This window comes from Sciurus vulgaris (genome assembly GCF_902686455.1).
Source record: "Sciurus vulgaris genome assembly, chromosome: 3".
Lineage (NCBI taxonomy): Eukaryota > Metazoa > Chordata > Mammalia > Rodentia > Sciuridae > Sciurus > Sciurus vulgaris.
Genome location: NC_136463.1, coordinates 40,768,044 through 40,793,949, shown reverse-complemented (window position 1 = coordinate 40,793,949; position 25,906 = coordinate 40,768,044). Strand labels below are relative to the sequence as shown.

At 38.9% G+C, this 25,906-nt stretch overlaps 2 pseudogenes across 2 annotated transcripts in view; both read right to left on the bottom strand.

Annotated features, from left to right (window-relative positions):
* The window catches only part of LOC306657579 (chromodomain-helicase-DNA-binding protein 1-like), a 116,885-nt pseudogene that overhangs the window by 66,564 nt on the left and 24,415 nt on the right, over window positions 1–25,906 (bottom strand). Inside the window, exons 8-13 of the transcript in view lie at window positions 15,413–15,501; window positions 13,791–13,864; window positions 12,596–12,705; window positions 9,124–9,238; window positions 8,038–8,191; window positions 3,254–3,436 (exon numbers count right to left, since the gene is read on the bottom strand). The product of the transcript in view is annotated as a chromodomain-helicase-DNA-binding protein 1-like (transcript). The remainder of the gene's footprint in view (window positions 1–3,253; window positions 3,437–8,037; window positions 8,192–9,123; window positions 9,239–12,595; window positions 12,706–13,790; window positions 13,865–15,412; window positions 15,502–25,906) is intronic.
* Window positions 24,135–25,100, bottom strand: LOC306656904 (tropomyosin alpha-3 chain-like; annotated as a pseudogene). Its single transcript has one exon. The product of its transcript is annotated as a tropomyosin alpha-3 chain-like (transcript).

Genomic DNA, 25,906 nt, shown 5'->3' with positions numbered 1-25,906 from the left:
ACTTCACACTTGTACCCAAATATAACCAGCTGTAATACTGATTGGCATTTGCTAATTAAATCAGAAGGGGTATTTCAGTGAGGCACTCTATCAACAAGTGGAAAAAATAAAGAGCTGAGAAATGTCAAATATGATCAATATATGTAGCATCAAACTGCATGAAATTCTCAATTTACCATGTAAATGTGCTTTTTAAAAAACTTTGGTATTAAAGATAAGCAACCTTACTTTTTACTTCAATTTGATTGGGTGGCTCTAATTAATATTCATTAATGTTTATTTATATTATTTTTAATGATGCTCCATGTCTTTAGTCTGTTTCTAATAGGCAGTTGTAGCCCACAGGTCTAGACCCTCATCTATATCCTGCCAGAGGAACCATTTACCACAAAGAGAACCAAGACATGGTCATTGAAGACATCATTCCAGATTTTAATCAAACTGGAGAATTTTTTCTGGTGATTAGATTTTCTGCAAAAATACCTTTTTTTTTAGGCAGGTGAAGATATATAATCATCTTTCTAAAAACACTGCAATTTTATTTTGTTCTAGCAAATAAAATTAAATTAACATAGATGACTACAGAAGAGGGTGTAAACTTGATACTAAGGTCATCAAGTATAACTTAAAAATATGACTACACACATTTATTTTTTCTCTCACCTGAAACAGCTAAATGACAATAAATAAATTTCTAAAAAGCTATATGAGGCAATGGTACATTAAAACATTCACAAACTCTTTGGAAAATGATAACAGATTAAGAAGAGCTGTGGAACCAAAACACAGGTATCCAGCTGGATCTGACTACAGGAATAGAAACCCTCTCAATACTCCAAAAGCTTAGGACTCATGGTCCTTACAGGGCACCATGATGTCGGGGGACTGAAAGGATCCACACACCAAATAATGGGAGCATCATGAGCCCTTGGAGTCCTGTCTTTTCAATTTAAACAGACAGTTTTGCTGGGATGGTGTATCTTCCAAGGATGATAAAAGAGGACTCACCTAATGATAAAATGAGTTGTTCAGTGGTGTCTTCAAATCTGAGTGTCTGGAAAGACTCCCCTACTGCAAAAGCTGGCTTGCCAACCAGTGCTGCTGCATGAGGCCCAAAGTCCATCCACCTGCTTACAACAGAACTGCCTGTCAGCTTTGGGGCATTTCACCAGCACCCTGATCAGACAGTCACAGTACACCAGATGTTCCAGGAAAACTGCTAATAAGAACAAGAGATTCTTTTTGAAAAAAGAAGAGGAAGAAGGAAAAGCAAATAGATGAAGAAGGAGAAGCAAATGGAGAAAAAGAGACAATACAGTGGGTAGGGCAACAATTTTGAAAAGATATAATATCCTCCCTGGGATATATTTTTAAAAGCTATAATAAATGTCCTCAGTGAGGATATTATATCCTTGAAATGAGAACAGGATACAAACAACAAGCAGAGAACAAGAAAGAGTTCTTGAATATAAATGTGATACTATTGTAACAAATTTTAAAGATAAAACACAAGAAAGTCAAAAAACAATGTTCTGTAGAATAATGCCAGTCACCTGAATTTTGAATTCTTCATATATCCTATAAAAACTGCACCAATCAACAAGGATAATGAAACCATCCCTAATCTAAGCCTACTACAAAATTAGGAGTCAGAAACTAAACTTACAATTGCAGGTAAGTAGAGAAATGAACATCCCAAACCAGCTGAGCCAGCTCTGAAGCGCTCACTAGTCTGGGTATGCAGACAGAGATTGCATAGGAGAAAGGACAGTGGGGTTCTAGCAGTACCAGACAGAGGATATTTATTCTCCAAAATGAGAGTCACATTCCAAAGGGGAAAACAATGAGGATAGGTCCCAGACCTGGTAGGTCACAGCAGTGGCTACTAAGGAATCAAAAGGGAAGGGCCGGAAAGTGGATGCAGTCAAAAATTTGAGGAAGCACTGCGTTTAGGTGAGAAAGAGGTAATTTAGAAAGGGAGGTATCCTTTGACAATTTTATGGCAAAGAGAAAGAAAGAAGCAAGTAGTAAAAATCGAGAATGACAAAACCAAAAACCTTTCCCAGCCCACTTCCTACCAGTAAAGGAAGCACCACCTACTGAAACCATGGTGCTTCTCTGTTTTGGTCAGAGAAGGAGCTCTTTTTTGGGGGGTTGGGGGTTATGGGATTGAACTCAGGGGCACTCGGCCTCTGAGTCAGATCCCCAGTCCTATTTTGTATTTTACTTAGAGACAGGGTCTCACTGAGTTGCTTAGCACCTCGCTTTTGCTGAGGCTGGATTTGAACTCAGGATCCTCCTGCCTCTGTCTTCTGAGCCACTGGGATTACAGACATGCACCACCACACTCAGCTAGAAGGAACTTTTGAATTAAGAAGCTCAGTAAGAACCCTCTCACTTCATCCCATATTGACTCCCTATTGCTGCTGATACAGGAAAACAGTCATTTTAAAAATTATCATGTGATATTAGGGAGCATGATACAAAGTCACTATGTGAAAAGAAAAGACAAAAACAAAACCCAAAAATCCCTTCAAATCCAAAATTCAAAAATTTCAGAATATAAAATGATGAAAAGATAAATATTGGGGCTAGGGCTGTAGCTCAGTAGTAGCAGAGCATTTGCCTAGCATGTGTGAGGCAGTGTGTTTGATTCTTAGCGCTGCACTAAAAAAGTAAATAAAATAAGAGCATGCTATCTACAACTACAAAAAATACTTTTAAAAAAAAGATAAATATTTTAACCAAATTTGGAGAAAAAAGAAAAAGGAAGACAAAATGATCTCCTACACCTCATGGTCTTATGAAGGCTAAATGGAAAATGATATAAAGCACATGACATTTGGCAGCACTGTTGATGAAACCACTATAAATGTCCACAAATATTAGCTACAATTTAGAAAAAAATCTACTATTGAGAAGAGGAATCACTGTGCAGAGCATCATCATAAAGACAGCATGCTTCTCCAATAAACACCAGATAAGATGTCTGCATCAAGAGAGAAAAACTACAAATTTAACCCTTGATGACAGGACCATAAACATTAATATCATGACTTGGATTCAAAGTTCAGCCACAAGGTAACAGCCAGATATATTTTCAGTTTCTCGGATCAAGGAGCCTAAAGAGTGTGCTCAAGATGACAATAGGGCTGGGTAGGAAAAAGAGGTCCCAGGGAATAGGATACAGGACTTCCTATGGGGATGTATATCACTCATGCCCTAGTTTGAGGTGACTGGTCCATTTGCTCACCCTGACCCCCAACTCACTTCCTTCCTCCTGCTCTCTACTCCTTCCTCCAGCTTCAGGCAAGGCATCAGGGACCCACTGGCCATTTTTTGTCTCTCCCAGGATGGACTCCAGGTCTATCTCATCCATGGTGCTCCCCTCAGAAGACAACAGTTTATCCAAGCCAAATTTGAGTATTTCACTCAACTTGAATGAAGAAAAAAAAATCCAGTTAGTTCTCATGAAAACAAAGATCAGGATGTGGTGATCTGCTGAGTGTCTAAGTGACACCAAGCACATTCCTTCCCTTGTGGACTTTCTTCTCTCCCATGGCAGATGACTTCAACCACACTATTGTGGGGTTAGATGAGGAATAAGCAGAAAGGTGATAAATGATGACCAGAGCTATTGATTTTGATAATTATCTATTACAACAACAACAACAAAAAATTATTAGCCTCCAATTTCTTTTTAGTTGGGAGGGGTGGTAAGAATAAAATGATTTCCTGCATCTTCTATAGCACCTCTCACCAGCAGTTTTTACAGGTACTTCCAGCAGTCCTGAGAGAAGTCAGAGACCCTGTTAGCTACTTTCTTACCTCTCCCACTGTCAAACTTCTTTTTTTTAATTTTTTTTAATTGTAAACAAATGGGATACATGTTGTTTCTCTGTACATGGCATAAAGTCATACCGTTTGTGTAATCATAAATTTACATAGGGTAATGTTGTTTGATTCATTCTGTTATTTTTTCCCTTCCCTCCACCCCTCCCACCCCTCTTTTTCTTCTACACAGTCCTTCCTTCCTCCATTCTTGCCCCCCTCCCTAACCCTAACTCTAACCCTAACACTAATCCCTCTCTCCCCCCATTATGTGTCCTCATCCACTTATTAGCGATATCATTTGACCTTTGGTTTTTTGAGATTGGCTTATCTCACTTAGCATGATATTCTTCAATTTCATCCATTTGCCTGCAAATGCCATAATTTTATCATTCTTTATGGCTGTGTAATATTCCATTGTATATATATACCACAGTTTCTTTATCCATTCATCAATTGAAGGACATCTAGGTTGGTTCCACAATCTGCCTATTGTGAATTGAGCAGCTATGAACATTGATGTGGCTGTATCTCTGTAGTATGCTGATTTTAAGGCTTTTGGGTATAGGCCAAGGAGTGGGATAGCTGGGTCAAATGGTTTTTCCATTCCAAGTTTTCTAAGGAATCTCCACACTGCTTTCCAGAGTGACTGCACTAATTTGCAGCCCCACCAGCAATGTATGAGTGTACCTTTCTCCCCATATCCTCGCCAACACCTGTTGCTTGTATAATCGCCATTCTAATTGGGGTGAGATGGAATCTTAGGGAGGTTTTGATTTGCATTTTTCTTATTACTAGAGATGTTGAACATTTTTCCATATGTTTGTTGATTGCTTGTAGATTTTCTTCTGTGAAGTGTCTGCTCATTTCCTTAGCCCATTTGTTGATTGGATTATTTGTATTCTTGGTGTAGAGTTTTTTGAGTTCTTTATAGATTCTGGAGATTAGTGTCAAACTTCTTAGAAAGAGCAGGCCTCCCAGTATCTCACCTCACAATAAGCTGACTCCTTTCCTTTGCCAAGTTGCTTTCCTACTACAGTACTTTATGGAACCCATTTTGGATAAACCATAACAATCCTGATCACCAAGGCCCAAAGACCCTTTCTTAATTTCAGTCTCCAAGGCCCAAAGGCCCTTTCTTAATTTCAATCTCCCTAGTTAGCCCTGTGCACTCCCTATCCTGCCCTTTCCTCTCATTCCTCCCTAGGGGATACTCCGCCTATTTCCTAAGGCTACAGGAACCACCCAGAAAGCTTAGATAGTATTACCTGGCTTTCCCTTGCTATTTCCAACTTTACTCCTCCCTAAGCACTCTCTTTTAAGAATTGGGATCCACATGATGGGCCCTCATTTGCTTTTGTCCTTTTACTTTTGGTTATTTATCTCTAGACTTTCTATATTGTAACCCAGAAACTTAAAGGTATCCTGTAGCTTGAAAACACCTGAGTTAAAAACTAAGCAAGAACACACCTGGATATATTTATATTTAGCCCTGGTAGGTATATATTTTATGTTTATATATATATATATATAAATGTAAGTAATCTATATACATATGTATATGTCTGTGTATGTACATATATAAACATACACACACACACACACACACACACACACACACACACACACATAAATACATATATATGAACCAAGGCGAATGGCTTTGGCATTTAGTAACCAAAAAAGAAGAAAGCCAAGTATTTATGATGAAGCTCAGTTCATACTGGGATCCTCCCTTCCACTTCCTTAGACTTAAGTCTCCTGGCTTCCCTTGCTACTGAGCACTTGCAATGTGTTTTTAAGGAAATACCTTTTTTAAAAAATGAAAAATAGTATATTACAATAATTAAGAGCATGTAGTTGGAAGTTATAGAGTGCTTGGATTAGAGTCATGAATCTGAATGATGTTTGGAAAATTTCTTAAAATGGGGATAAAGACAGTGTCTACCTCATTCTTCTGTTACTCTTCTTCATTAAACAATTGGAAAAAGTATACCTCAGACAATGCTTAGCACACAGTAAACATTCAATAAATGTTCACTACATCTATATCTGTCCCTCTCTTTCTGTTGTGTTCTCCTTGCAGGATAAGGAACCTGCTTTCCTTTTTCAGGACTTCACAACTCTACACTGCTTAGATTTATCAAACCAGAACCACATCTTTTACTATTAGATTCTTTAATAATTTTAAAAATGCCCTGCTTTCTTTTGAGACAAGGCAGTGAGTTATTATCCTTGTCCTTGGCAACCATATAACTCAGTCTGGATGGGGAGGAAAGAAATCACTCAGAACCAGAATGAGATTTTTTGCCCCTGCCCTGGACAGGAAGTCCCACCAAGGTCCTCTCCAACAGCCTATAGTCTATGTTGACCCACAGCAGGGAGTTGTGCCTCTGTGTTTCACAATGACGTGCTGGTAGACCACATCACAGGGAAATCCCTTATTGAATGCCTGGAGCTCCCTCCACTGGGGAAGAGTTTGAGCATCTGAGACTTCATCTCCTCTAACTCCCAATATGTACACCTTCACTACAGCCCACAATGAACTCATCTCTCAAAGTCCTGTGAAGAAATGTATTTAGACATCTACAGTATACACCTACCTCTCTCTCAAGCTTTCACCTTACATTTGTAATTTCCTCTTCAATAGTGTGAAAACAAAATGCACAGCTGCTCTGCCACCATGACAGATGAGCATGCAGAAGACTAAAAATATAGAAAAAGCCAGCGTCCACAATTACTCCCTAAGGTAAACAAAAGCCAAGCAAACAAACAAACCCTAGGGTTCTTCTTTTAGGTTCTAGTACCCCCAAAACTGTGAACCTTTCCTGCAAGTCAATGACTCCCTAACAAAAATAGCACTGGTCCCTGTCTGTAATGCTGATGTGCAAAGATACAGGTGTGTGTGAGAGAAAACTGCTATTTTTTATCCCACACTTGGGCTAATTGTAAACTTGATAATTCTGCTTATAATACTGTGTAATTTTTTCCCTTTTGCATACCTCTTGAATTTTTTGTTTGATAGCAGGTCTTTTAAAGTCTGATTTTTCTTGCAAACTTTTCTAAATAAAATCCCTTCCTTTTTTGAGTCTTCCTCTAACAATAATTTACATTGATTTTTACTATAAACCCTGTTGACTAAAGCCTACATTATTTTCATCTTCCTAACACTTGACTGCATATCTTCCTAATTTCTATTCTCATCATTCAGGCTTAAAGCCTTAACGTCATCTTTGAATTGCTATCTCTCTCACTCCCTGCCTCAAAACAGCAGTCAACTCCTATTGTTTCTTCTCTGCAATGTTTCCTACAGCAGACCTTCCCATAGCTACTGCCCTTGTCAGCTATTTATTACTCACTTCATGCCTGAATCATTTCAGAATCCTAGGGGTTGATCTCTCTGTATCTAATCCCTCAAAAGGACCTGGGGTAGATTATATGGGTTCTAATTTTAACTCAAAAGCTGCTGCTATGGAATAACTCTAAGCCTTTTTCCAAAAGAGAGCTCTCTCTAGAATCTTCCAAGTCAGTATTTGACTCCTATCTAAATTTTGTTTCCTCAAGCAAATTAACTCTAGTTCTTTCATCCATATATCCTATGGTATAATTTTTAATTCCCAGTCTTGTTCATCCTCCTCTGTGTATGGAATGAGTACTGTAAGTCACTGCACAAAGGGTCTGGGATTAAGGAATAGGTATGGAATTAAACATTACCGATTAAGTCAGGTTCTTCTCCAAAAATCAACAACAACAACAACAAAAAAAAAAAAAAAAAAAAAAAAAACAAGCAAAACCTAAACAAACAGACAAATTCTCTCTGAGATAACTAGTGGCATACTTATTTTTAGAAACCCCAAAGAGAATATATCCATGATGTTAAGTTACTTGCTCAAAGTCATACATCCAGTAAGTGATAAGGTATAAATCTGAATCCAAGTTTGATGGTTTAAAGCCCATTCTCTTTATTCTATTTTCTCTGCCTTTAAGTGTTTAAAGCCCATTCTCTTTATTCTATTTTCTCTGCTTTAAGCTTCAATGGCACCTTGCATGTAGTATGTACTGAGTGGGCATGAATTAGGCTAACAGACTAATGTGTAACTGGAGACAAAGGGTGGTTAATGCTGGTACTTTTTATTTGCATTCACATCCACAGGGAGTACTGATTATAAATCATGGGACTTTAAAGAAAAGAAAACCATATTTTACCTGGAGGTCAGCATCAGCCAAAGGTTTCTGGGCTCTAAGAGTAAAATGGCCTCCTTCTATGATCATGTTGGTGAGCTGTAGTTTGGAGGCTGCTTTTCTATAAACTATTTCTTCCACAGTGTCTCGGCCAATCAGCCAAATAACTTTCACAGCCCTGTATGTAAGCCAAATGAGAGCAGTGTACTATGAGTCTGAAAAGCTGTGGAGAAAAGCAGGCACCAAAAAGGAAGCAGAACTGAAGACCATATTCAGGGAACAATTCAAAGAACATTGCTTATTTGGACCTGAGCATTTGTTAGAGAGATCTGGCCTCAACTTCTCTCTGAACCTTTCCCAAAAGAGTCAGGGAAAGGATGATGAAGTGACCACAATTGGGACTTCATCTATAGCCAAGGCCAACCCCTGGCAGGCATGTTATCCTGAGGTGAAAGGGTAGTTCCACAACCTCTTCACCCCATTTTTTTCCTTTTCATGGTACTGGGAAACAAGTCCAGGGGAGCTTTACCAATGAGTTATATCCCTAGCCTTTTTTAAAAAAATGTTTTTTTTTAATTTATTTAATTTTTTTTTTCATAGATGTTGATGGACCTTTACTTTATTCATTTATTTATTTGCAGTGCTAAGACTTCAACCCAGTGCCTCACACATGCTAGGCAAGTGCTCTACCACTGGGCCACAACCCCAGCCCTAAAATATTTTATTTTGAGACAGGGTTTTGGTAAGTTGCCAAGGCTGTCCTTGAACTTGCGATCCTCTGGCATCAGCCTCCCAAGTTGCTATGATTACAGGTATGTGCCACCATACCAGTTTTAACTTCATTTTTAAACTGAGTTAGGTTCTAACTAAAGCCTAAAAGTTTCTTCTAATCATTTTGCAATTTATCTGTTCTTTTTAACAAAGTGAGACTGAATTGATCATGTGATCACTGAACATGACTCTGCAAGTCAGTGACAAAATGGGGTTAAAACCTAGTGGTTCTCAACTCCCAGTATGACACTATTGTCAGGACTACATTCTTCACCTTCCTCCACAATCCAGAACTACAAGAGAATAGAGCAGGAAAATGAAGATGTCTAATTCACTCACTTGTTCTGGCCAATTCAGTGAGCTCTGCCAGCTGCTTGTAAGTCATTTTGAGGATTAAAATCACTGTCAACAAAAATAAGAATATCTGCTGCTGTTAAGTTCATGCCAATTCCACCTGAAAACCACACAAAAAGGAAGCATGATCAGCAACACACAAATAAGGAACCGGGAAACAGACACAAGGCTAGACTGGGTCATACTGAACAACTGAAATCAGTCCAACTGAGTGGTTTTCTCCTTCAGGCTGACATCTCTGCCCCCAACTCCAGAGCCCTGGAGTGGTCAAAAGTGCCACCTCATCTTATGTTGCCTGACCCAGAAAAATTTAATTATCAAATATAACAGAATGAGAGGTAAGGGGCAGGAAAGTATGCTTAATTTAATGCTGTGAAGCCATGTTTCAAAACCTTGATTGGATTTTGCTTAGAAAAGTCTGTGAATAAGGACACAGCTATTTCAGAAAACAGCTCAAAAAATGAGAGGTATGGGAGCTGCCATTGTGGCTCAGTGACAGAGCGCTCACCTAGCATGTGTGAAGCACTGGGATCAATCCTCAGCACCACATGAAAATAAACAAAATAAAGATATTGCCTGTTATGGCTTAGATGTGGTGTCCCCCAAAAGCTCACATGTGAGACAATGCAAGAAGGTTTGGAGGAGAAATGATGGGATTATAGCTTTGGCCTAAAAAGTGAATAAATCCCTAATGGGATTAACTGAATGGTAATTAAAGGCAGGTGCAGTGTGGCTGAAGGAACTGGCTCAATGGGGGCATAGATATGGGGTATATAGTCTATATATGGAGAGTGGAGTCTCTCTGCTTTCTAATCATGATTTGAGCTGCTTCCCTCTGCTACACTCTCTCATCATGATATTCAGCTTCACCTTGAGCCCCAAGGAATGAAGTCAGCCCTCTATGGACTAAGACCTCTGAAACCATGAGCCCTCATCCTCTATAGTTGTTTGGATCAGGTCTTTTAGTCACAGTGGTGAAAAAGCTGAATAAAACAGTGTTCGTCTACAACTAAAATATGTATTTAAAAAAAGGAGAGGTCTGCAATGTGCATTAAGAAAAGCACTTAAATACACTTGCAAGCTACAAGATAGGAAGACCCTGACACTAGTTAATGAGAAGAGGGGATGATACATGCCTCTGACTAGAGAAAACTTGAACATGTCTTCCTGAATTGGTTTCCACATTAATCAAAGACAATGTCATAAAATCAATTCAAGACAAGAACACTCAATGCAACAACTTTCTGATCTTTATTCAGTGGTGCAGAAAAAGGGTCAAGGAAGTACCTTGGGTTACAGGAATTTAGACTACTATGAAGGCAAATTATAGCCTTCTCTTTGATTAATGTGAAAACTAGTAAAGAACAGACTCATTCTTGCCAGGGTTGTTACAGTTCATTCCTGAAACAAGCCTAAAAGGACTTGTTCCAAGAATTGAATGAAGGGTTACTTTTCATAAGGACTACTGACTCCCAGCTGGATCTCAAGACAAGTCAGGCAGGAACATTCTCATGAAAGCCTTCATATAAAATTAAAGTTGGAATAAAGAAATAATAATGACTGATTACTGAGAGATGTTAAATTATATCCAATAATGATAGTTATACTTCTACTTTACTATTTACCAAGCATTGTTCAAAAAGGTTTACATAAATTAACTCTTTTAACCCTCACAACCCTGCATTCTTGCTGGTATAATTCTCATTTTGCAGATGCTGAAACAAAAACACAGCTAGATTAAGAAACTTATTTGAAGTTGCATCACTAGAAGATGAAAGAGTCAGGACTCCATCCCATATTCCAGAATCTGTGGTTATTACTCCTGGGTTTGATACAGGGTCCTGCTGTGCTGCCCTCGCTGACTTTGAACTCCTGGGCTCACACCATCCTTCAGCCTCAGCCTACTGAGCAACTGGGATTGTAGGCATGCACTACTACGCCTGGCTCCAGAACCTTTTTATCCACTATATCCTCCTACTATCTAGGCAATCATTTCATTTAAAAATGTGTTCCATAAAAATTATCTTCCTCTTGAGTTGAAGTTGGCTACTGCAGCCCATCTTCACTAGGGAATATTTTAAGCCATATTTAGTTGTTTGGGACATAAGCTATCACTGCCACCTGCTGACAATATGTGGTAATAACCTCAACTCTTGAAAGCTGGAAGGAAACCCAGTAAATGAAAATGCTGCAGAACTATAGCAAAAACGTGATAGCAAATATGACAATCAGTGTTTGGAAAAGGTTAACATCCAGGACTGCTTCAGACCCTAGATAATCTACTGAGGCCTCCAGGGAGATTAACGGAAAAGCAGAGGTTTCTTTCTAATTTTAGATGATTCAAATATCTGCTCTCTAAATATGAATAATAAAATCTTTAAAACACAAATGGAATTCCTCTCCCAACCTGACGATGCATGTGACCAGATCCTTTAAGTTTCCCCTAAGACTAACTATGAGACAACCGAATGAATGTCTCTGATGCAGGGTATGGCATGTGACCTTGGAAGAGAGGCCAAAGGAGTCTGATTATATCTTATTATTGAGTTTATTAGACAGATAAGACATACGCTGGAGAAATAATCTCCTTATACTCAAGGATTATATCTAACACTTCCTTTATATACCCATATAGTACAAAGCACTTATAAATGCTTTCTAAATAAGTCTGAACTTTCTTTTCATAAAGATATTAATCTCTCTTTCATCAAGGACACACATCCTTTTTGTAGTCCTATATCTATTTCATACAAATTAAGGTCTATAAAAAATAAGATAATGAGACTCAGATATGAATTCAAAATTAATTTAAGGTCTTTTTGATTCAGGATGTAAGGAAAATTCCATCTCCCAAAACTGATTTCAAATTATTTAATAGTATATGAGAACACTCCATAACTGACAAAACACCACAGATGTCATGATATTTATGATTTAAGTCATATGGACACTGCCATAATAATTACAAATAGTGGCAGTTTCACTATAATAACATTTTAAACAACAAAATGTTTGTTAAACTTTACAACACTGTTCCAGGGGTACTCATGGAGGAAGGGTAACTAGCAAAGAGATTATCTTATTTTCCAAATTCATGACTAGGAAGGAGAGCTGTCTCCACTGAACATAAATAAAACTTCCTCAAAATTAAAAAAAAAAAAATTCAGGGCATTCCCAGGTCAGAGGTGAAAGCAGATTAGAATTACTTTCCAATAAGCTCAGGTTCCAGCCTCACTTCTTTGTGACATCACAGCTTAGATAGGTTGGACAGAAAAGAGCTCCAAAGTAGAAGTCCAGTACAATGCTATGTCAACTGCCTTGATTCTCTACTTTTATTGTACTCCTTGGTAATAACCTCACCTTTCAGAGAATTATGGAAAATGTACCAATGGTTGGGATGTAAAAGCACTACACCACTCCTTCTTTGTCTGCTTTCATCAATACCTATGTGGCTTACCTGCCTTGGAACTCAGGAGAAAAATAAAAATGGGATGCTGTCCAAAGTTTTATATATCCAGGTGTCTCTCTTCTCCTCTCACAGAATATCCACACTCTCATAGTTATAGCCTTTACATAGAGAAGAACAACAACAAGGAGATCTTAACCCTTTTCAAGGACTCTTGAGGAAATAAAAAAAATCAAGTCATTCCTAAACAAAATGCCTATATTGTCCTTTCCATATCCAGGCATGCCCCTACTTTAAATAAATCCCATGGGAAAGATCTAAATTTAGGGGGACAATACATCACTTTACAAAAAAAATTCACCATAACACTCTAGCCTTGGTTTTTAAAACACATGCAGTCAAAGTTTTGGCACTTAAAACAGAGTTAACATTCAGTTTGACTATTCCCAGGCAACCCTAAATATCCACTCTCTATGGCAGTTTCTATTTGCTGAGACACAATCCTTACTTAGGCAAGCAGTAAGACAAGCACTTAGGAGCCTGCCTGATGTCCCAGCATCTGCTTTTCAATGAAGCTTTAGGGCTTTCCACTTACCACCATGCATCAGGTCAGGAAGGGAAATTATAAACCTGTCGTGTTTTGACAGTGGAGATTCCTCAATGTGCCAATGGCATTTCTGCAAGTATCCAGGTTACTGCAGTACTTGGAGGGATCAAGTGGATCTGAGAGACCACTCTGAACTAAATTTTAAAACTCTTAGTTCTGCAACTGATAATCTACAAAAGGTTCAATAATCATCCACTGTTTAAACTTTTAACCATTATCCCACATCAGTTTTATTACATATAAAACAGAGTTCTCAGGTAATTGCCTACATTCCCTATTGTCCATAGAAATAATTGGTTTTACCTTCCCCTGCTTGATTTGTGGGATCTCTATACTAGCAGTATTCATTTTCTTACTAATCCTGAATAAGTACACAACTGTTGAGCTAAACATTGCAAGACACTGAAAGCTTCTGTCACTGAAACTCAACTTATCATACATTTTTTTGAAGACACTCAAACATTTTCACTTCTGCTTCACATAGTACTGTCCCCTCTCCTAATCTTCTTTTGGTTCTGAATAATGTTTTTGCAACTTTTTCTGCTGTAACTTTCCCACACACCTTATTATTCTTCATGGACCTATTTGATCATTAAATCTACAAAAGACTTCAGTAATGTAGTGGCCCAGGGGAGTCACCTCTATAATCCATATAGTCTTGGAGAATATCCAACATCTGGGTCATTTGGGAGAAAAGTAAAACCCAATGGCCCCTGGCAAGGAAAAGAAAAGAAGAAACTCTAGTAGTATTTAGGGTGAGTAACCCTCACACAAAATTTATCAAATACAATTTTTTAAGTAAGTGAAATGCTAAAGTAGAAATATAAATGTCACATAACTTTCTCAGAAACTCTACATATTTTACATAAGAATACAAAGTGCCTCCACATGTAGCTGTATCCTTCAGAGCAGTTTTAAAGCTACAGCGGAGATATTCTCAGGGCACGTGTCAATTCACCAGGAACTATGAAAGCACCTAGAGCAACCAAGGAGCCACTTTCTGGAATGTCATTTCACTCAATGAAAAGAAATATAAGCTTTCACTTTAATAGTGAAATAAATAAACACATGAAGAGTAAAGGGCAAGAATCGCATATGTGTGTACTCCTTCCCCAAGATGCTAAAGAGCTGTGGTCAGCTATCTACTGTTATTCCCTACTTGCGGGTGTAAGCCATTATCATCTAGAGAAGTCTGAGAAGCATCACGTTAGAGAAACAATCCCCCATAAAACATGAGGAAAATTACATATAGAGAGTGAAGAGAGGAAATTTTCAAAATAATGCATTAAGAACAAAGTCGAGCTGAGAGCTCCTTGTTATCAGACAGTTTTAAAATTTGCCCGAACAAAGAAGTACAGGGCTGACAAAACAATATTCTTCTTAAGAAAATGAACTTAATTTAAGCTTACCACAAAGGTAAGATCAAGCGTTAGGGCAAACTCCTGCCAGATTCTAGCCCAAATTGTTGGGAAAGCATTGAGCTTGAAGGTGAGTACCTCAATTCTTATCTCATCTCTGACATTTGCTAGCTATATGACTTTGGATAAGACCTTTCTGGGTCTGTGACACAAAAAACTTGGATGGAAGGTATTTCCCTTCTCCATCTCTAACACACCTATAGTAGATATGTCAAATAAAATAAGACACAGTGATACATGCAATTATTTAACTTGGAACAGATTGGGAAATTTTTGCCAAATCTGAAGTTTTAGGTTAGTTCATGTCACACCTGGGATAGTCATCCTAACCAGACAATTTAAAAATTCTGTTCTTCTGATACCCAGCTTGCATTTCTGGGAAAGACTATTCCAAGTACCCCTTGAGTTTAAATCAAACCCCACAAGTTAACAAGAATGAATGCTTACTGAGACTATTATGTGTCAATTCAACACAAGGTACCAGCAGGCAATTATAAAAGAAATGCTCAATGCTGACTCTGTCCTTGGGGCTCTAAACAATATAGCTGGACTGATGAGGTGAACATACACTGATCAACCAGGTAGAAGATTAAGGTAGGGCTTGCCAAGTGCTGGAGTGGGATCCTAAAGGCTATAGGAATTCAGGAAAGAAAGGATAATGGTAGGAAAGAGTGGGGTGGGATGAGATGGAATGGGGTGGGTGTATAATTTCAGAGAAAGTAGACCCTGAATTAGAGTCTTGTAAAAGAGGAAAACTTGAATCAGTCTCATGAAATAAGTAAGTTCCTCATTAATTAGGTTTTAACCAGTCACCAGCTCAGAGCAGTACATGTGAACCTATACCTGGAATGCAGGAAGTCCAGCAGCTTATCCAGCAGGTGAAGTTTCCCACTAGCCTCAATCAGATGGTCTCCAACTTCAAAAGGCTCTGGCTATACACCTGGACAAGAAAGGGCCCATTCCCAGTCATGTGCCCTGACTCAGGGAAAACTTCTTGAATAGAAAAGTCAGCCAGCATATCGACGCCTTTTTTGAGAGCAGATTGCTCACTATGAGGCATCTATCATCCGCCATTTGCCTGCCTCTCACCTGTCCATCGCTTGCCTTACCCCTATCCATCACCCAACGCTCGAGGTTCACCTCCCGATCATCCGACAGCTGCCAGCAGACTGACTGCAGACCGCCAGTGGAGAACCAGCTGCCTGCTGCTGCCTGGAAGTTCACTGTTACAGTACCTGCAGGTTTGATTACACGTGGCTGCCTCCAGTTTGAGACAACAGCCAGGCCCCGTAGGACCCCTGGCCGGACTGACTGAGCCCCATCTCCAGGATCCCTCAGCCTGAATGACCACTCCCTGCCTCTGGGGCCCTCACATCAACTGACTGCTCCCTGTCGCCAGGACCCCCAGACCAACTGACTGTGCCCTATCACTGGGAACCCAGACCAACTGATTGCACCCAGCCTCCTGGATCCCACAACCACACCAAACACACCCGACCTCCAGGACCACTGCCGGACCAACTGCATCCTGTCTCCAGGACCTCCAGCTGACCACGTCCATCCCTGAGCTGCAGCTCCCCATTTGCCTACACATTTGGAAGCCAGAGCAGCCATCTTGGATAATCCTGGAAGCCGTAGCTCCGATCTTCGGGTGGGGCAAATCCCATCCTGAGATGCCTGCTGGAGACTTGAAGCTCATTGTCAGGTACCTCTCATACATCAGGCTACTGAACACTGGGAGGTTTCATTAGTATCTGACTGTTATAGTATATGACTGTTAGTATATGACTGTTATTAGTATATGACTGTTTCTTTTCTCTTCTTTTAAAAAAAAATTTTAAGTTTTTATTTCTTTATGTTTCTTGCTTTCTTTTCCTTCTGTTTACCTGTTCCCTCAGAGTCACTTTCTCCCTTATTTACATGCTAACATCCGATTTCTTTTGATTACACTCTCACCCTATTTTCTAGAACTTCTGTATATTCTTTTATTATCCCATTAACAGCCATATTCTTCATCCCTCTGCATCCTCTTTGTCCTCTATTAGAAACTGCAGACCTTATTGCAAACCTGTTTGTTTTACTGAAGATAACATTTGAACACATTTTGTTTATTATGACAATTTTTTAATTGTCCCCATAGGGGCTATTTGGTCTAGGATTGCATAGTGTCTGATTTGGGCACTGCTAATATTGATCTCCCCTTAAAGAAAGGGTTTTGGAAACCTATAGGGCCACTATAAGACTATAGGGGGAAATCTGCAATACCCCAGATCTGCAGTACTAGAGGGGAAGATACTTGAACAACATGAAAAAACAAGGGAAGAAAATGATCCAAACAAATCTAGATTCTATAGTAATAGAACCCAATGACAGTATGTTAGAAGAAATGTCAGAAAAGGACTTCAGATTATACATGATTAAGATGATTCGTGAAGCAAAGAATGAGATAAGAGAGCAAACGCAGGCAATGAATGATAATACCAATAAGCTGAAAGAGCAACTGCAGGAAGCAAAAGATCATTTCAACAAAGAGATAGAGATTCTCAAAAAACAAAAAACAAAAAACAAAACAAAAAAAAAAAAAATGGACATCTTTGAAATGAAGGAGACAATAAACCAAATAAAAAACTCAATGGAAAGCATCACCAACAGACTAGACCACTTGGAAGACAGAACCTCAGACAATGAAGACAAAATATTTAATCTTGAAAATAAAGTCGCCCAAATAGAGAAGATGGTAAGAAATCATGAACAGAATCTCCAAGAACTATGGGACATCATGAAAAGACCAAATTTAAGAATTATTGGGATTGAGGAAGGCACAGAGATACAAACCAAAGGAATGAACAACATATTCAATGAAATAATATCAGAAAATTTCCCAAACCTGAAGAATGAAATGGAAAATCAAATACAAGAGGCTTACAGAAAAGTCAATAGGTAGGCAACAGCAAGAGAACCCATGCTCCTTTCAATCCATTATGTCCCTTAGTCACATCTATTTGAGGCATTTTCTAACTATTTGCTTACATAACTCTCAGTGCAACTTAACACCAATTGCAGAGCCTGGCACATCCAAAAGGTCTAATAAATACTTGGGTAGGAATCAAACCCACTCTTTAGGAAACAGAGGCAAAGGGAGATGCTAAGGGAATGAAGTGCTAAGGCTCTCACTCTAGAAAAGGAATCAAGAAACAGGCTTAGGTGTATATAAGTGATTCTCAAGGTATGGGGTGGCAGTCAGAATATTCTGGAAGGGGTCATCACCTGGAGGTCTTCTCTTAGGTGGGGCACAACTGCCCCTGAGGCCACTGCCCCAGATGCTGGAGGTGTTTTCTCTGGGTGCTGCTGCCGCCCATGCTGCTGCCACACACCAGAGGTCTTTTCTCTGGGCACACCTGCTATCTACACTGCTGTCACTGACATCACTGCCCCTGACATCCCTGCTGCCAAAGCTGCTGCTGCTCCCCAGAGGTCACCTGGAGGTCTTCTCTCTGGGTGCCATTGCAGCTGCAGCCACAGCTTCCACCAGTGCAGCTGCTGATCCCCCACCCCTGCCAACACCACTGACAACTGAGCTGCTGCTGAGCACCTGCCTGCTGCCACCAACCCCCTGCCACTTACCGTTTCTACCACTGCCCAGAGGTTCGCTGTTAGGGAGACTCCAGGTTTGGTTGCACAGGATTGCATCCATTTTGAGACGCCAGACAGAACCTGAGATATGAGATGCTGATGGGTTTCCTGCTACTGCCATCTTGGGGAGACAAGGTGCCCCTGTCTGGGGACACCCACCAGAACCTGAAGGTTCAGTGTCAGGTGACTGTGGGTTTGGCTGCACCTGGGGTTTTCCTCCTGGGGGTGCTGGTTGCTGCCACCTAGTTATTGTCTCTCAGGATTGCTTATCCCTGGTGGTCTCTTTCCAAATTCCAGTATTGTGAGATCTTGGGACTGCAACAGGTGGAACCTAAGACATCTGGGGCCCAGATTGGTGGGATAGTGACTGGGTCTCCCAGGGCCTGTCTGGGCCAGGCAGTCTTGTGGGAAGTCAGAGGCAGGGCTGAGAAGCTTTTGGATGCTGGCAGAAACAGTTGTTCAATTTTCCACTGAGATTTATTTATTTATTTATTTCTCTGGAATCTCTCTCCACTGTATTTGGAGCACAGTATTTTTCCTGCACCAGTTTGTTGAGGATGGAGATATATGCATGGCGTTTTGCAGTTCTGTTGTATATTCTTATATTTTTAATTCATTTCTCCATATATATTATATATATATATATATTATATATATATATATATATGCTTTCTCTTCCTTGTCTGTTTTTCTGGATTCCCTTTCTAATTTTTTTCCTCCTAATAGTCAATCTGTTGGTTGCTCTTCCATTCTTCCTGTGGATTTTTACTTCTGGTTTCTCTCTTTCTCCTTCATGACATCATGTCCTGCACTATTTCTGATTTCTCAGTGTCCAATATTTGAGATTGTAAATTCTTTTGCAAATTTTCTGTTCATATTGTGAACCATGATTGAAGTCATTATTGCTGTTTATTGCTAGAGGGCAGTGGACAACTTGGTGGAAGCTATTAGATTTGAGGCTGTGTATTGTTTGTGCAGGGTGCTGTTGATGTTGATCTCCCTCTTAAAGGTGAAATGCTGGAAATCTTCTGGGACAATATAGTTCTACAGGGTACAGTCTGTAGTAGCTCAGATTCATACAACTACATGGGAAAACACACAAGCAACATGAAAAAACAAGGGAACGAATTGCCCCAAACAAGTCAAGATGGCCCAATATGAGAATCCACTGACATTCAGTAGAAATGTCCACAAAGGAGTTTAGAATATGCATAGTTAAACTGATCTATGAAGTAAAGGATGGTATAAAGAGTGAAATCAAAGAGAAAATACAGGAAGTGAAAGATCACTTCAATAAAGGGTTAGTGATTGTGGGGGGAAAAAAAGCAGAAATCCTTAAAATACCCTATAGTCTATCAGATCATAATGGACTGAAATTAGAAATCAATGATAAGATAAAAAATAGAAAAAATAGAAGCTACTCTAACATTTGGAGACTAAATAATACACTATTGAATGAAAAATGGATAGTAAAGAAAATCAAGGATGAAATGAAAAAAATGCCAAGAATAAATGAGAATACAGATACAACAAACCAAATCTCTGGGACACATGAAGGCAGTACTAAGAGGGAAAGTTCACTGCACTGAGCTCAATTATTAAAGAATAAAAAGTCAACAAATAAATGACCTAACATTATATCTCAAAGTCCTAGAAAAAGTAGAACAAATCAACACCAAAAACAGTAGAAAATATGAAATAATTAAAATCAGAACTGAAATTAATGAAATTGAAACAAAGAAACAACTGAATAATTTGACAAAACAAAATGTTGGTTCTTTGAAAAAAATATCAACAAAATTGATAAATCCCTAGCCACACTAACGAAGAGAAAAAAGAGAGAAAATCTGAATTACTGAAATACAAGATGAGAAAGGAAATATCACAACAGACCCAACTGAAATACAGAATAATTAGAAACTATTTTGAAAATTTATATTCCAATAAGAGAAAATACTGCAGACATCGACAAATTTCTAGAGATATATGAACTATCTAATCTGAATCAGGAGATCATACATGATCTAAACAGAATACTTTCAAGTAATGAAATAGGAAACACCATTAAAAGCCTCCCAATTAAGAAAAGCCCAGAACCAGATAGATTCTCAGCTGAGTTCTACAAGATCTTCAAAGAAGAATTAACACCAATACTCCTCAAATTATTCCATGAAATAGAAGGAGAGAAGCTTTCCAACTCATTCTATAGGGTAAAATCATCCTGATACCAAAATCAGACAAAGACACATTAAGGAGAGAAAACTTCAGACCATATCCCTGATAAACACAGATGCAAAAATTCTCAATAAAATCCTGCAAAATAGCTACCAAAAAATATTAAAAAGAAGATAGTGCACCACTATCAAGTTGGGTTCATCCCAGGGATGCAGAATTGGTTCAACATATGGAAAACAATAAATGTAATTTATCATATCAATAGACTTAAAAACAAAATCATTATCTCATAGATGCAGAAAAAGCATTTGACAAAATACAGGACCACTTCGTGTTTAAAAAACTAGAAAAACTTAGGCATAGTAGGAACATACCTCAACATTGTAAAAGCCACATATACTAAACCCAAGGCCAACATATTTCTAAACCAAGAAAAATTGGAAAGCATTCCCTCTAAAAACTGGAACAAAACAAGGATGCCCTTTCATCACTTTTATTCAATAATGTCCTTGAAACTCTAGCCAGAGCAATTAGACAAAAGAAAGAAATTAAAGGTATACAAATAGGTAAAGAAGAACTCAAACTATCACTATTTGCCAATAATGTTTCTTTATTTAGAAGATCTAAAAAGTTCTACCAGAAACTTCTAGAACTAATAAATGAATTCAGGAAAGTAGCAGGATATAAAATCAATACCCATAAATCAAATGCATTCCTATGCATCAGTAATAAATCCACTAAAAGAGAAATAAAGAAAATTACCCCCCTTTCCCCCAAAAAGAGAGTAAACTATTCCATTTACAGTAGCCTCAAAAAAAAAAAAAAAAAAAAAAGGTATCAATCTAACAAAAGAGGTGAAAGACCTCTACAATGAAAATTACAGAACACTAAAGAAAGAAACTGAAGACGACATTAGAGAATAGAAAGACCTCTCAATGCTCCTGGATAGGCAGAATTAATATTATCAAAATGGCCATACTACCAAAAGTGTTATACAAATTTAATGCAATTCCTATTAAATCCCAATAAGATTCATAGAACTAGAAAAAACAATCATGAAATTCATTTGGAAAAATTAGAGATCCAGAAGAGCCAAAGCAATCCTTAGCGGAGAATAGTGAAGGAGGAGGCATCACAATACCAAACCTTAAATTATACTGCAGAGGTATAGTAATAAAAACACCATGGTTTGGCACCAAAACAGACATGTAGACCAATAATACAGAATAGAAGACACAGAGACAGCCACATAAAAACAGGCATCTCATACTACACAAGGGTGCCAAAATATTCTCTGGAGAAAAGATAGCCGATTTAACAAGTGGTGCTGGGATAAATGGAAAAAAGCATGTAACAAAATGAAATTAAACCTTTATCTCTCATCCTGCATGAAAACTCAACTCAAAGTGGATCAAAGATTTGGGTCTAATAGAAGAAAAACTAGGCCCAAATCTATACCATGTCAGCCTAGGATCTGATTTCCTTAACAAGACTCCTAAAGCACAATATGTTAAATCAAGAATCAATAAATGAAATGGGTTCAAACTAGGAAAGCTTCTTCTCAGAAAAGAAACAATGAATAATGTGAATAGAGAGCCTACAGTGTGGGAAAAAAATTTTACCACATGCACCTCAGAAAAAGCATTAATCCCTAGAACATATAAAGAACTCAAAAAACTAACACCAAAAAAAAAAAAAAAAAACCAATCAATAAATGGGCTGACAGACACTTCACAGAAGTTAATACAATTGATCAACAAATACATGAAAAAATGTTCAACATCACTAGCAATTAGAGAAATGCAAATCAAAACTACTCTAAGAAAACAAGCAACAAGAAATGTCAACAAGGGATATTGGGGGAAAGGTACACTCATACATTGCTGCTGGGATGCAAACTGGTACAACCATTATGGAAAGCAGTATGAAGATTCCTCAGAAACTTGGAATGGAACCACCATTTGATCCAGCTATCCCACTTGTTGGTTTATACCTAAAGGACTTAAAATCAGCATACTACAGTGATGCAGCCACATCAATGTTTATAGCAGCTCAACTCACAATAGCTAAACTATGGAATCAACCTAGATTTCCTTCATCAGATGAATGGATAAGAAAATGTGGTATGTATATAAAATGGAATACTACTCAGCTTTAAAAATGAAATTATAGCATTTGCTGGTAAATGGATGGAGTTAGAGAAGGTCATGCTAAGTGAAATAAGCCAAAACACCAAAATTAAAGGCCAAATGTTTTCTCTGTTATGCAGATATTTATTCACAATAAGGTGGGGTAGAGGAAGAATAGAGTTACTTTATATTAGGTAAAGGGAGTAAATGGAAGGGAAAAGGGTAGGGGGGTAGGAAGGATAGTTAAGTGAAACAGACATTTTCACCTCGTGTACATATATGACTGCATGACTGATGTGATTCCTACATGTAAATCAGAAAAAATGAGAAATTATTCTTCATTTTTTGTATGATCTATCAAAATGTATGAATACATTCTACTGTCATGCACAAGTAATTAGAACAAACTTAAAAACTTAAAGAATATTCTTTGGTTTTTGGAGGGACTGTTCTTTATTTCAAAAAGACACTTGTCAATATTCCAGTATCAAACAGTTACACTATTGGTTTCTCTTTCTCCCAACTGGCCCCAAAGAGACCACAACAAAGGAAAGTACATTTAAGCCAATAAGCTGCAGGATGCATACCTAACAGACCTCACAGAAACCTCATCTAAAGTGGGGACTGGGTTGTGAAAGAAACGTTGAAAGATCAACACACTGCCAGCCCAGGCTGCAGACTCTCACAGCCAGATGGGGTGGCCAGGTACTCCAGCCATAAAGATGCAAAGTTCAAAATAATATAAAATTTAAAAAGTTTTGTACATGAGCTATTCAAGATTCTCCAGCACTGACTGATACAAAGCACAATGAGATGGCACTTTTAGATACAGCAGCTTCAGACCCAGAAAAGGGTGATGAATGAGTTTCATATGGCTAAATCAGTGGCAAAAACATAATTTTCTTTCTTTCTTTTTCTTCAAGGAGGCAGGAGAGCAATTAAGTGGTCACCTCAAGATTAAGGGGCCCATGATCCACTCTGTGAACACCTGGAAGGGGGGTAGAGATGGGAGAAAAATTTGGTCTCAGGGCTAAGGATATGGCTCAATGTAGAGCATTTGAGGAGCATGCAAGAGGCCCTGGGTTCAAGCCCCAGCACCACAAAAACAAAAGGTCTCAGAGGTCTCATCATCTTAATTTGGTCATTTCTGATGAAAAAATAATAATAATAATAAGTAAAAACTAAGAATAAAGTTGTCTAAAGATACCTCAAAGCTAAAAACAAAACAAAACCTGAATAGCACGGTTTTGTTATTTGGGTAACTCCTCTTGGAATCACCTTTCTGGTTTGGCTGGTACTTTGCACAGAGCAATGAGGTTTCCCATAGTACAGTCTTTCCCTGGGCTCTGTTTGGCTTTCAGTAGGCAGGCCCATTCCTCTTTTCCTTCTCTACAGAGAGGGCAATAGGGATTAGGCTAGAAAGTTACTTTCCAAAAGTGAGAAAGGAATTAGATTGCTACTTCAGAGCTATGAAATTATTTGGAATGTTTTACAAATGGTTACTGTAACAACAAAAAAGTAATTACAAAATGTGTACATCCCAACATGCTTTTAAAGACACTTTGTGTTGTGCTCACATTCCCTTAAATGTTGTTCCCAAAAATTCTCAGCCTTTAGCCCAGCTGGAATCTTTGGGAAGAGACAGAGACAGTTTGGTGAAAAAGACAAGGGGGTCTGGGTAGAGGGGGTGTTGAAAGGAGAAAGCAGCCTTCCAGTTAAAGATCAGCCCTCAGTTTCAAGGTCAGCTTCAGGCTGGCTGGCCTCAGGCGGAGTCAGGGTCAGAGGGAGGAGCAGCAGCAGGGCGGGACTGGGGAGCTCTACATCTCATTCAGGTCAAGCAGAGTCTGGTCCAGCATCCTTTGTGTACAGAGGTGCTCCTCTTTGGTGCATTTCAGCTTATCTTCCAAATCATCAATTGTCTTTTCCAGTTTGGCTACTGATCTCTCAGCAAACTCAGCAGGGATCTCTGCCTCCTTGAGTTTATCAGTAAGAATCTTTATTTCTTCCTCATATTTGTCTTCTTTTTGAGAGTACTTTTCTTCAGCAGCATTCAGACACTTCAGGTTCTGGTCCATCAGTCTGATCTGCTCATCCATCTCTCGGCAACGGACTCTGCCAGCTCAGCTTGTTCCTCTGTGCGTTCCAAGTCTCCTTCAATAATCACTAACTTACGAGCCACCTCTTCATACTTCCTATCTGCTTCTTCTGCAATGTGCTTAGCTTCTTTGAGTTGGATTTCCTGGAGTTCCATCTTTTCTTCATCTTTTAGTCCCGGTTTTCAATAACCTTCATACCTCTCTCACTCTCATCAGCAGCTTTTTCTGCTTCCTCCAGCTTTTGCCAGGGCAGTAGCTAGACGCTCCTGAGCACGGTCCAGCTCCTCTTCAACTAGTTGGATCCTACGGTTCAAGGAGGCGACCTCAGCCTCAGCCTGTTCCCGGCCCGCCTTTCTCCCTCACCTCCCTTTGGAGGCGCTCAGCCCTCTCCTCAGCATCATCAGCTTGCTGCTGCAGAACCTGGATCTTGCGCTTCACCTCCTCGACGGTGGTGATTCCGGCCATGGTGCCCACCCAGCCGCTCCCTGATATCCGCCTTCTGCCTCCTCCGCTCGGCGTTGCAGCCGCTCTTCTCCTAAAGAATATTCTTGAAGTTTTCCTTCAAAAGCTATATTCCTAATGCCTTAATATTCTTCCTTAATATTCTAATGTGCATCTGATTAAGATCCTGTTAAACTTTTAAATAATTCACAGTGCTACTTTGCAAAAAGTCTTTAAAACAAATGCATTCTTTCTATATTAGAGCCTCCATGGCCAGAGAATTGCCTATCATAGTGTGTTAAAAAAACATTTGAATGAAAATGAAAACACTGCACATCAAATTTGTAGGAAGGCACTAAAGCAGTGCTTAGTGAGAAATGTACACAGGTCAGTAAGATGAAGGGGGAACAGCAAAGGATAGTAAGGAGCATGTGGGCAGGAGGAAAAGCAAGAGAAAGTACTACTCCAGAAGCTGTGTAAAGAGCATTTCAAGGAAAAAGTGATATACTGTGTCAAGGGTTTCTGAGAGGTTAACTGAAATGTGAATTGATGATCATTGGGCATCACAGAGATCACTGGTGAACTTGGCATGGTGGCTGAGTAGGTTCAAGACTAGAGAAAATATAACCATGAAGAAATGGTCAGATGAATTCAGATTATGACACATTCTGTAAAACTACAAGTTTTATTCTCCATAACTGTCAACATTATGAAAGACAAAAAAGTCCTCTCCCCACCCTTCGAAAAAAGCTTAGAAACATTTCTAGATTGCAGAAAAATAGAGACATGGCAAATGTAATACAGAATCTCTGAATCTTCATTAAGAGAGAAAAGAAAAACATAGCCATCAGGGATATTACAGG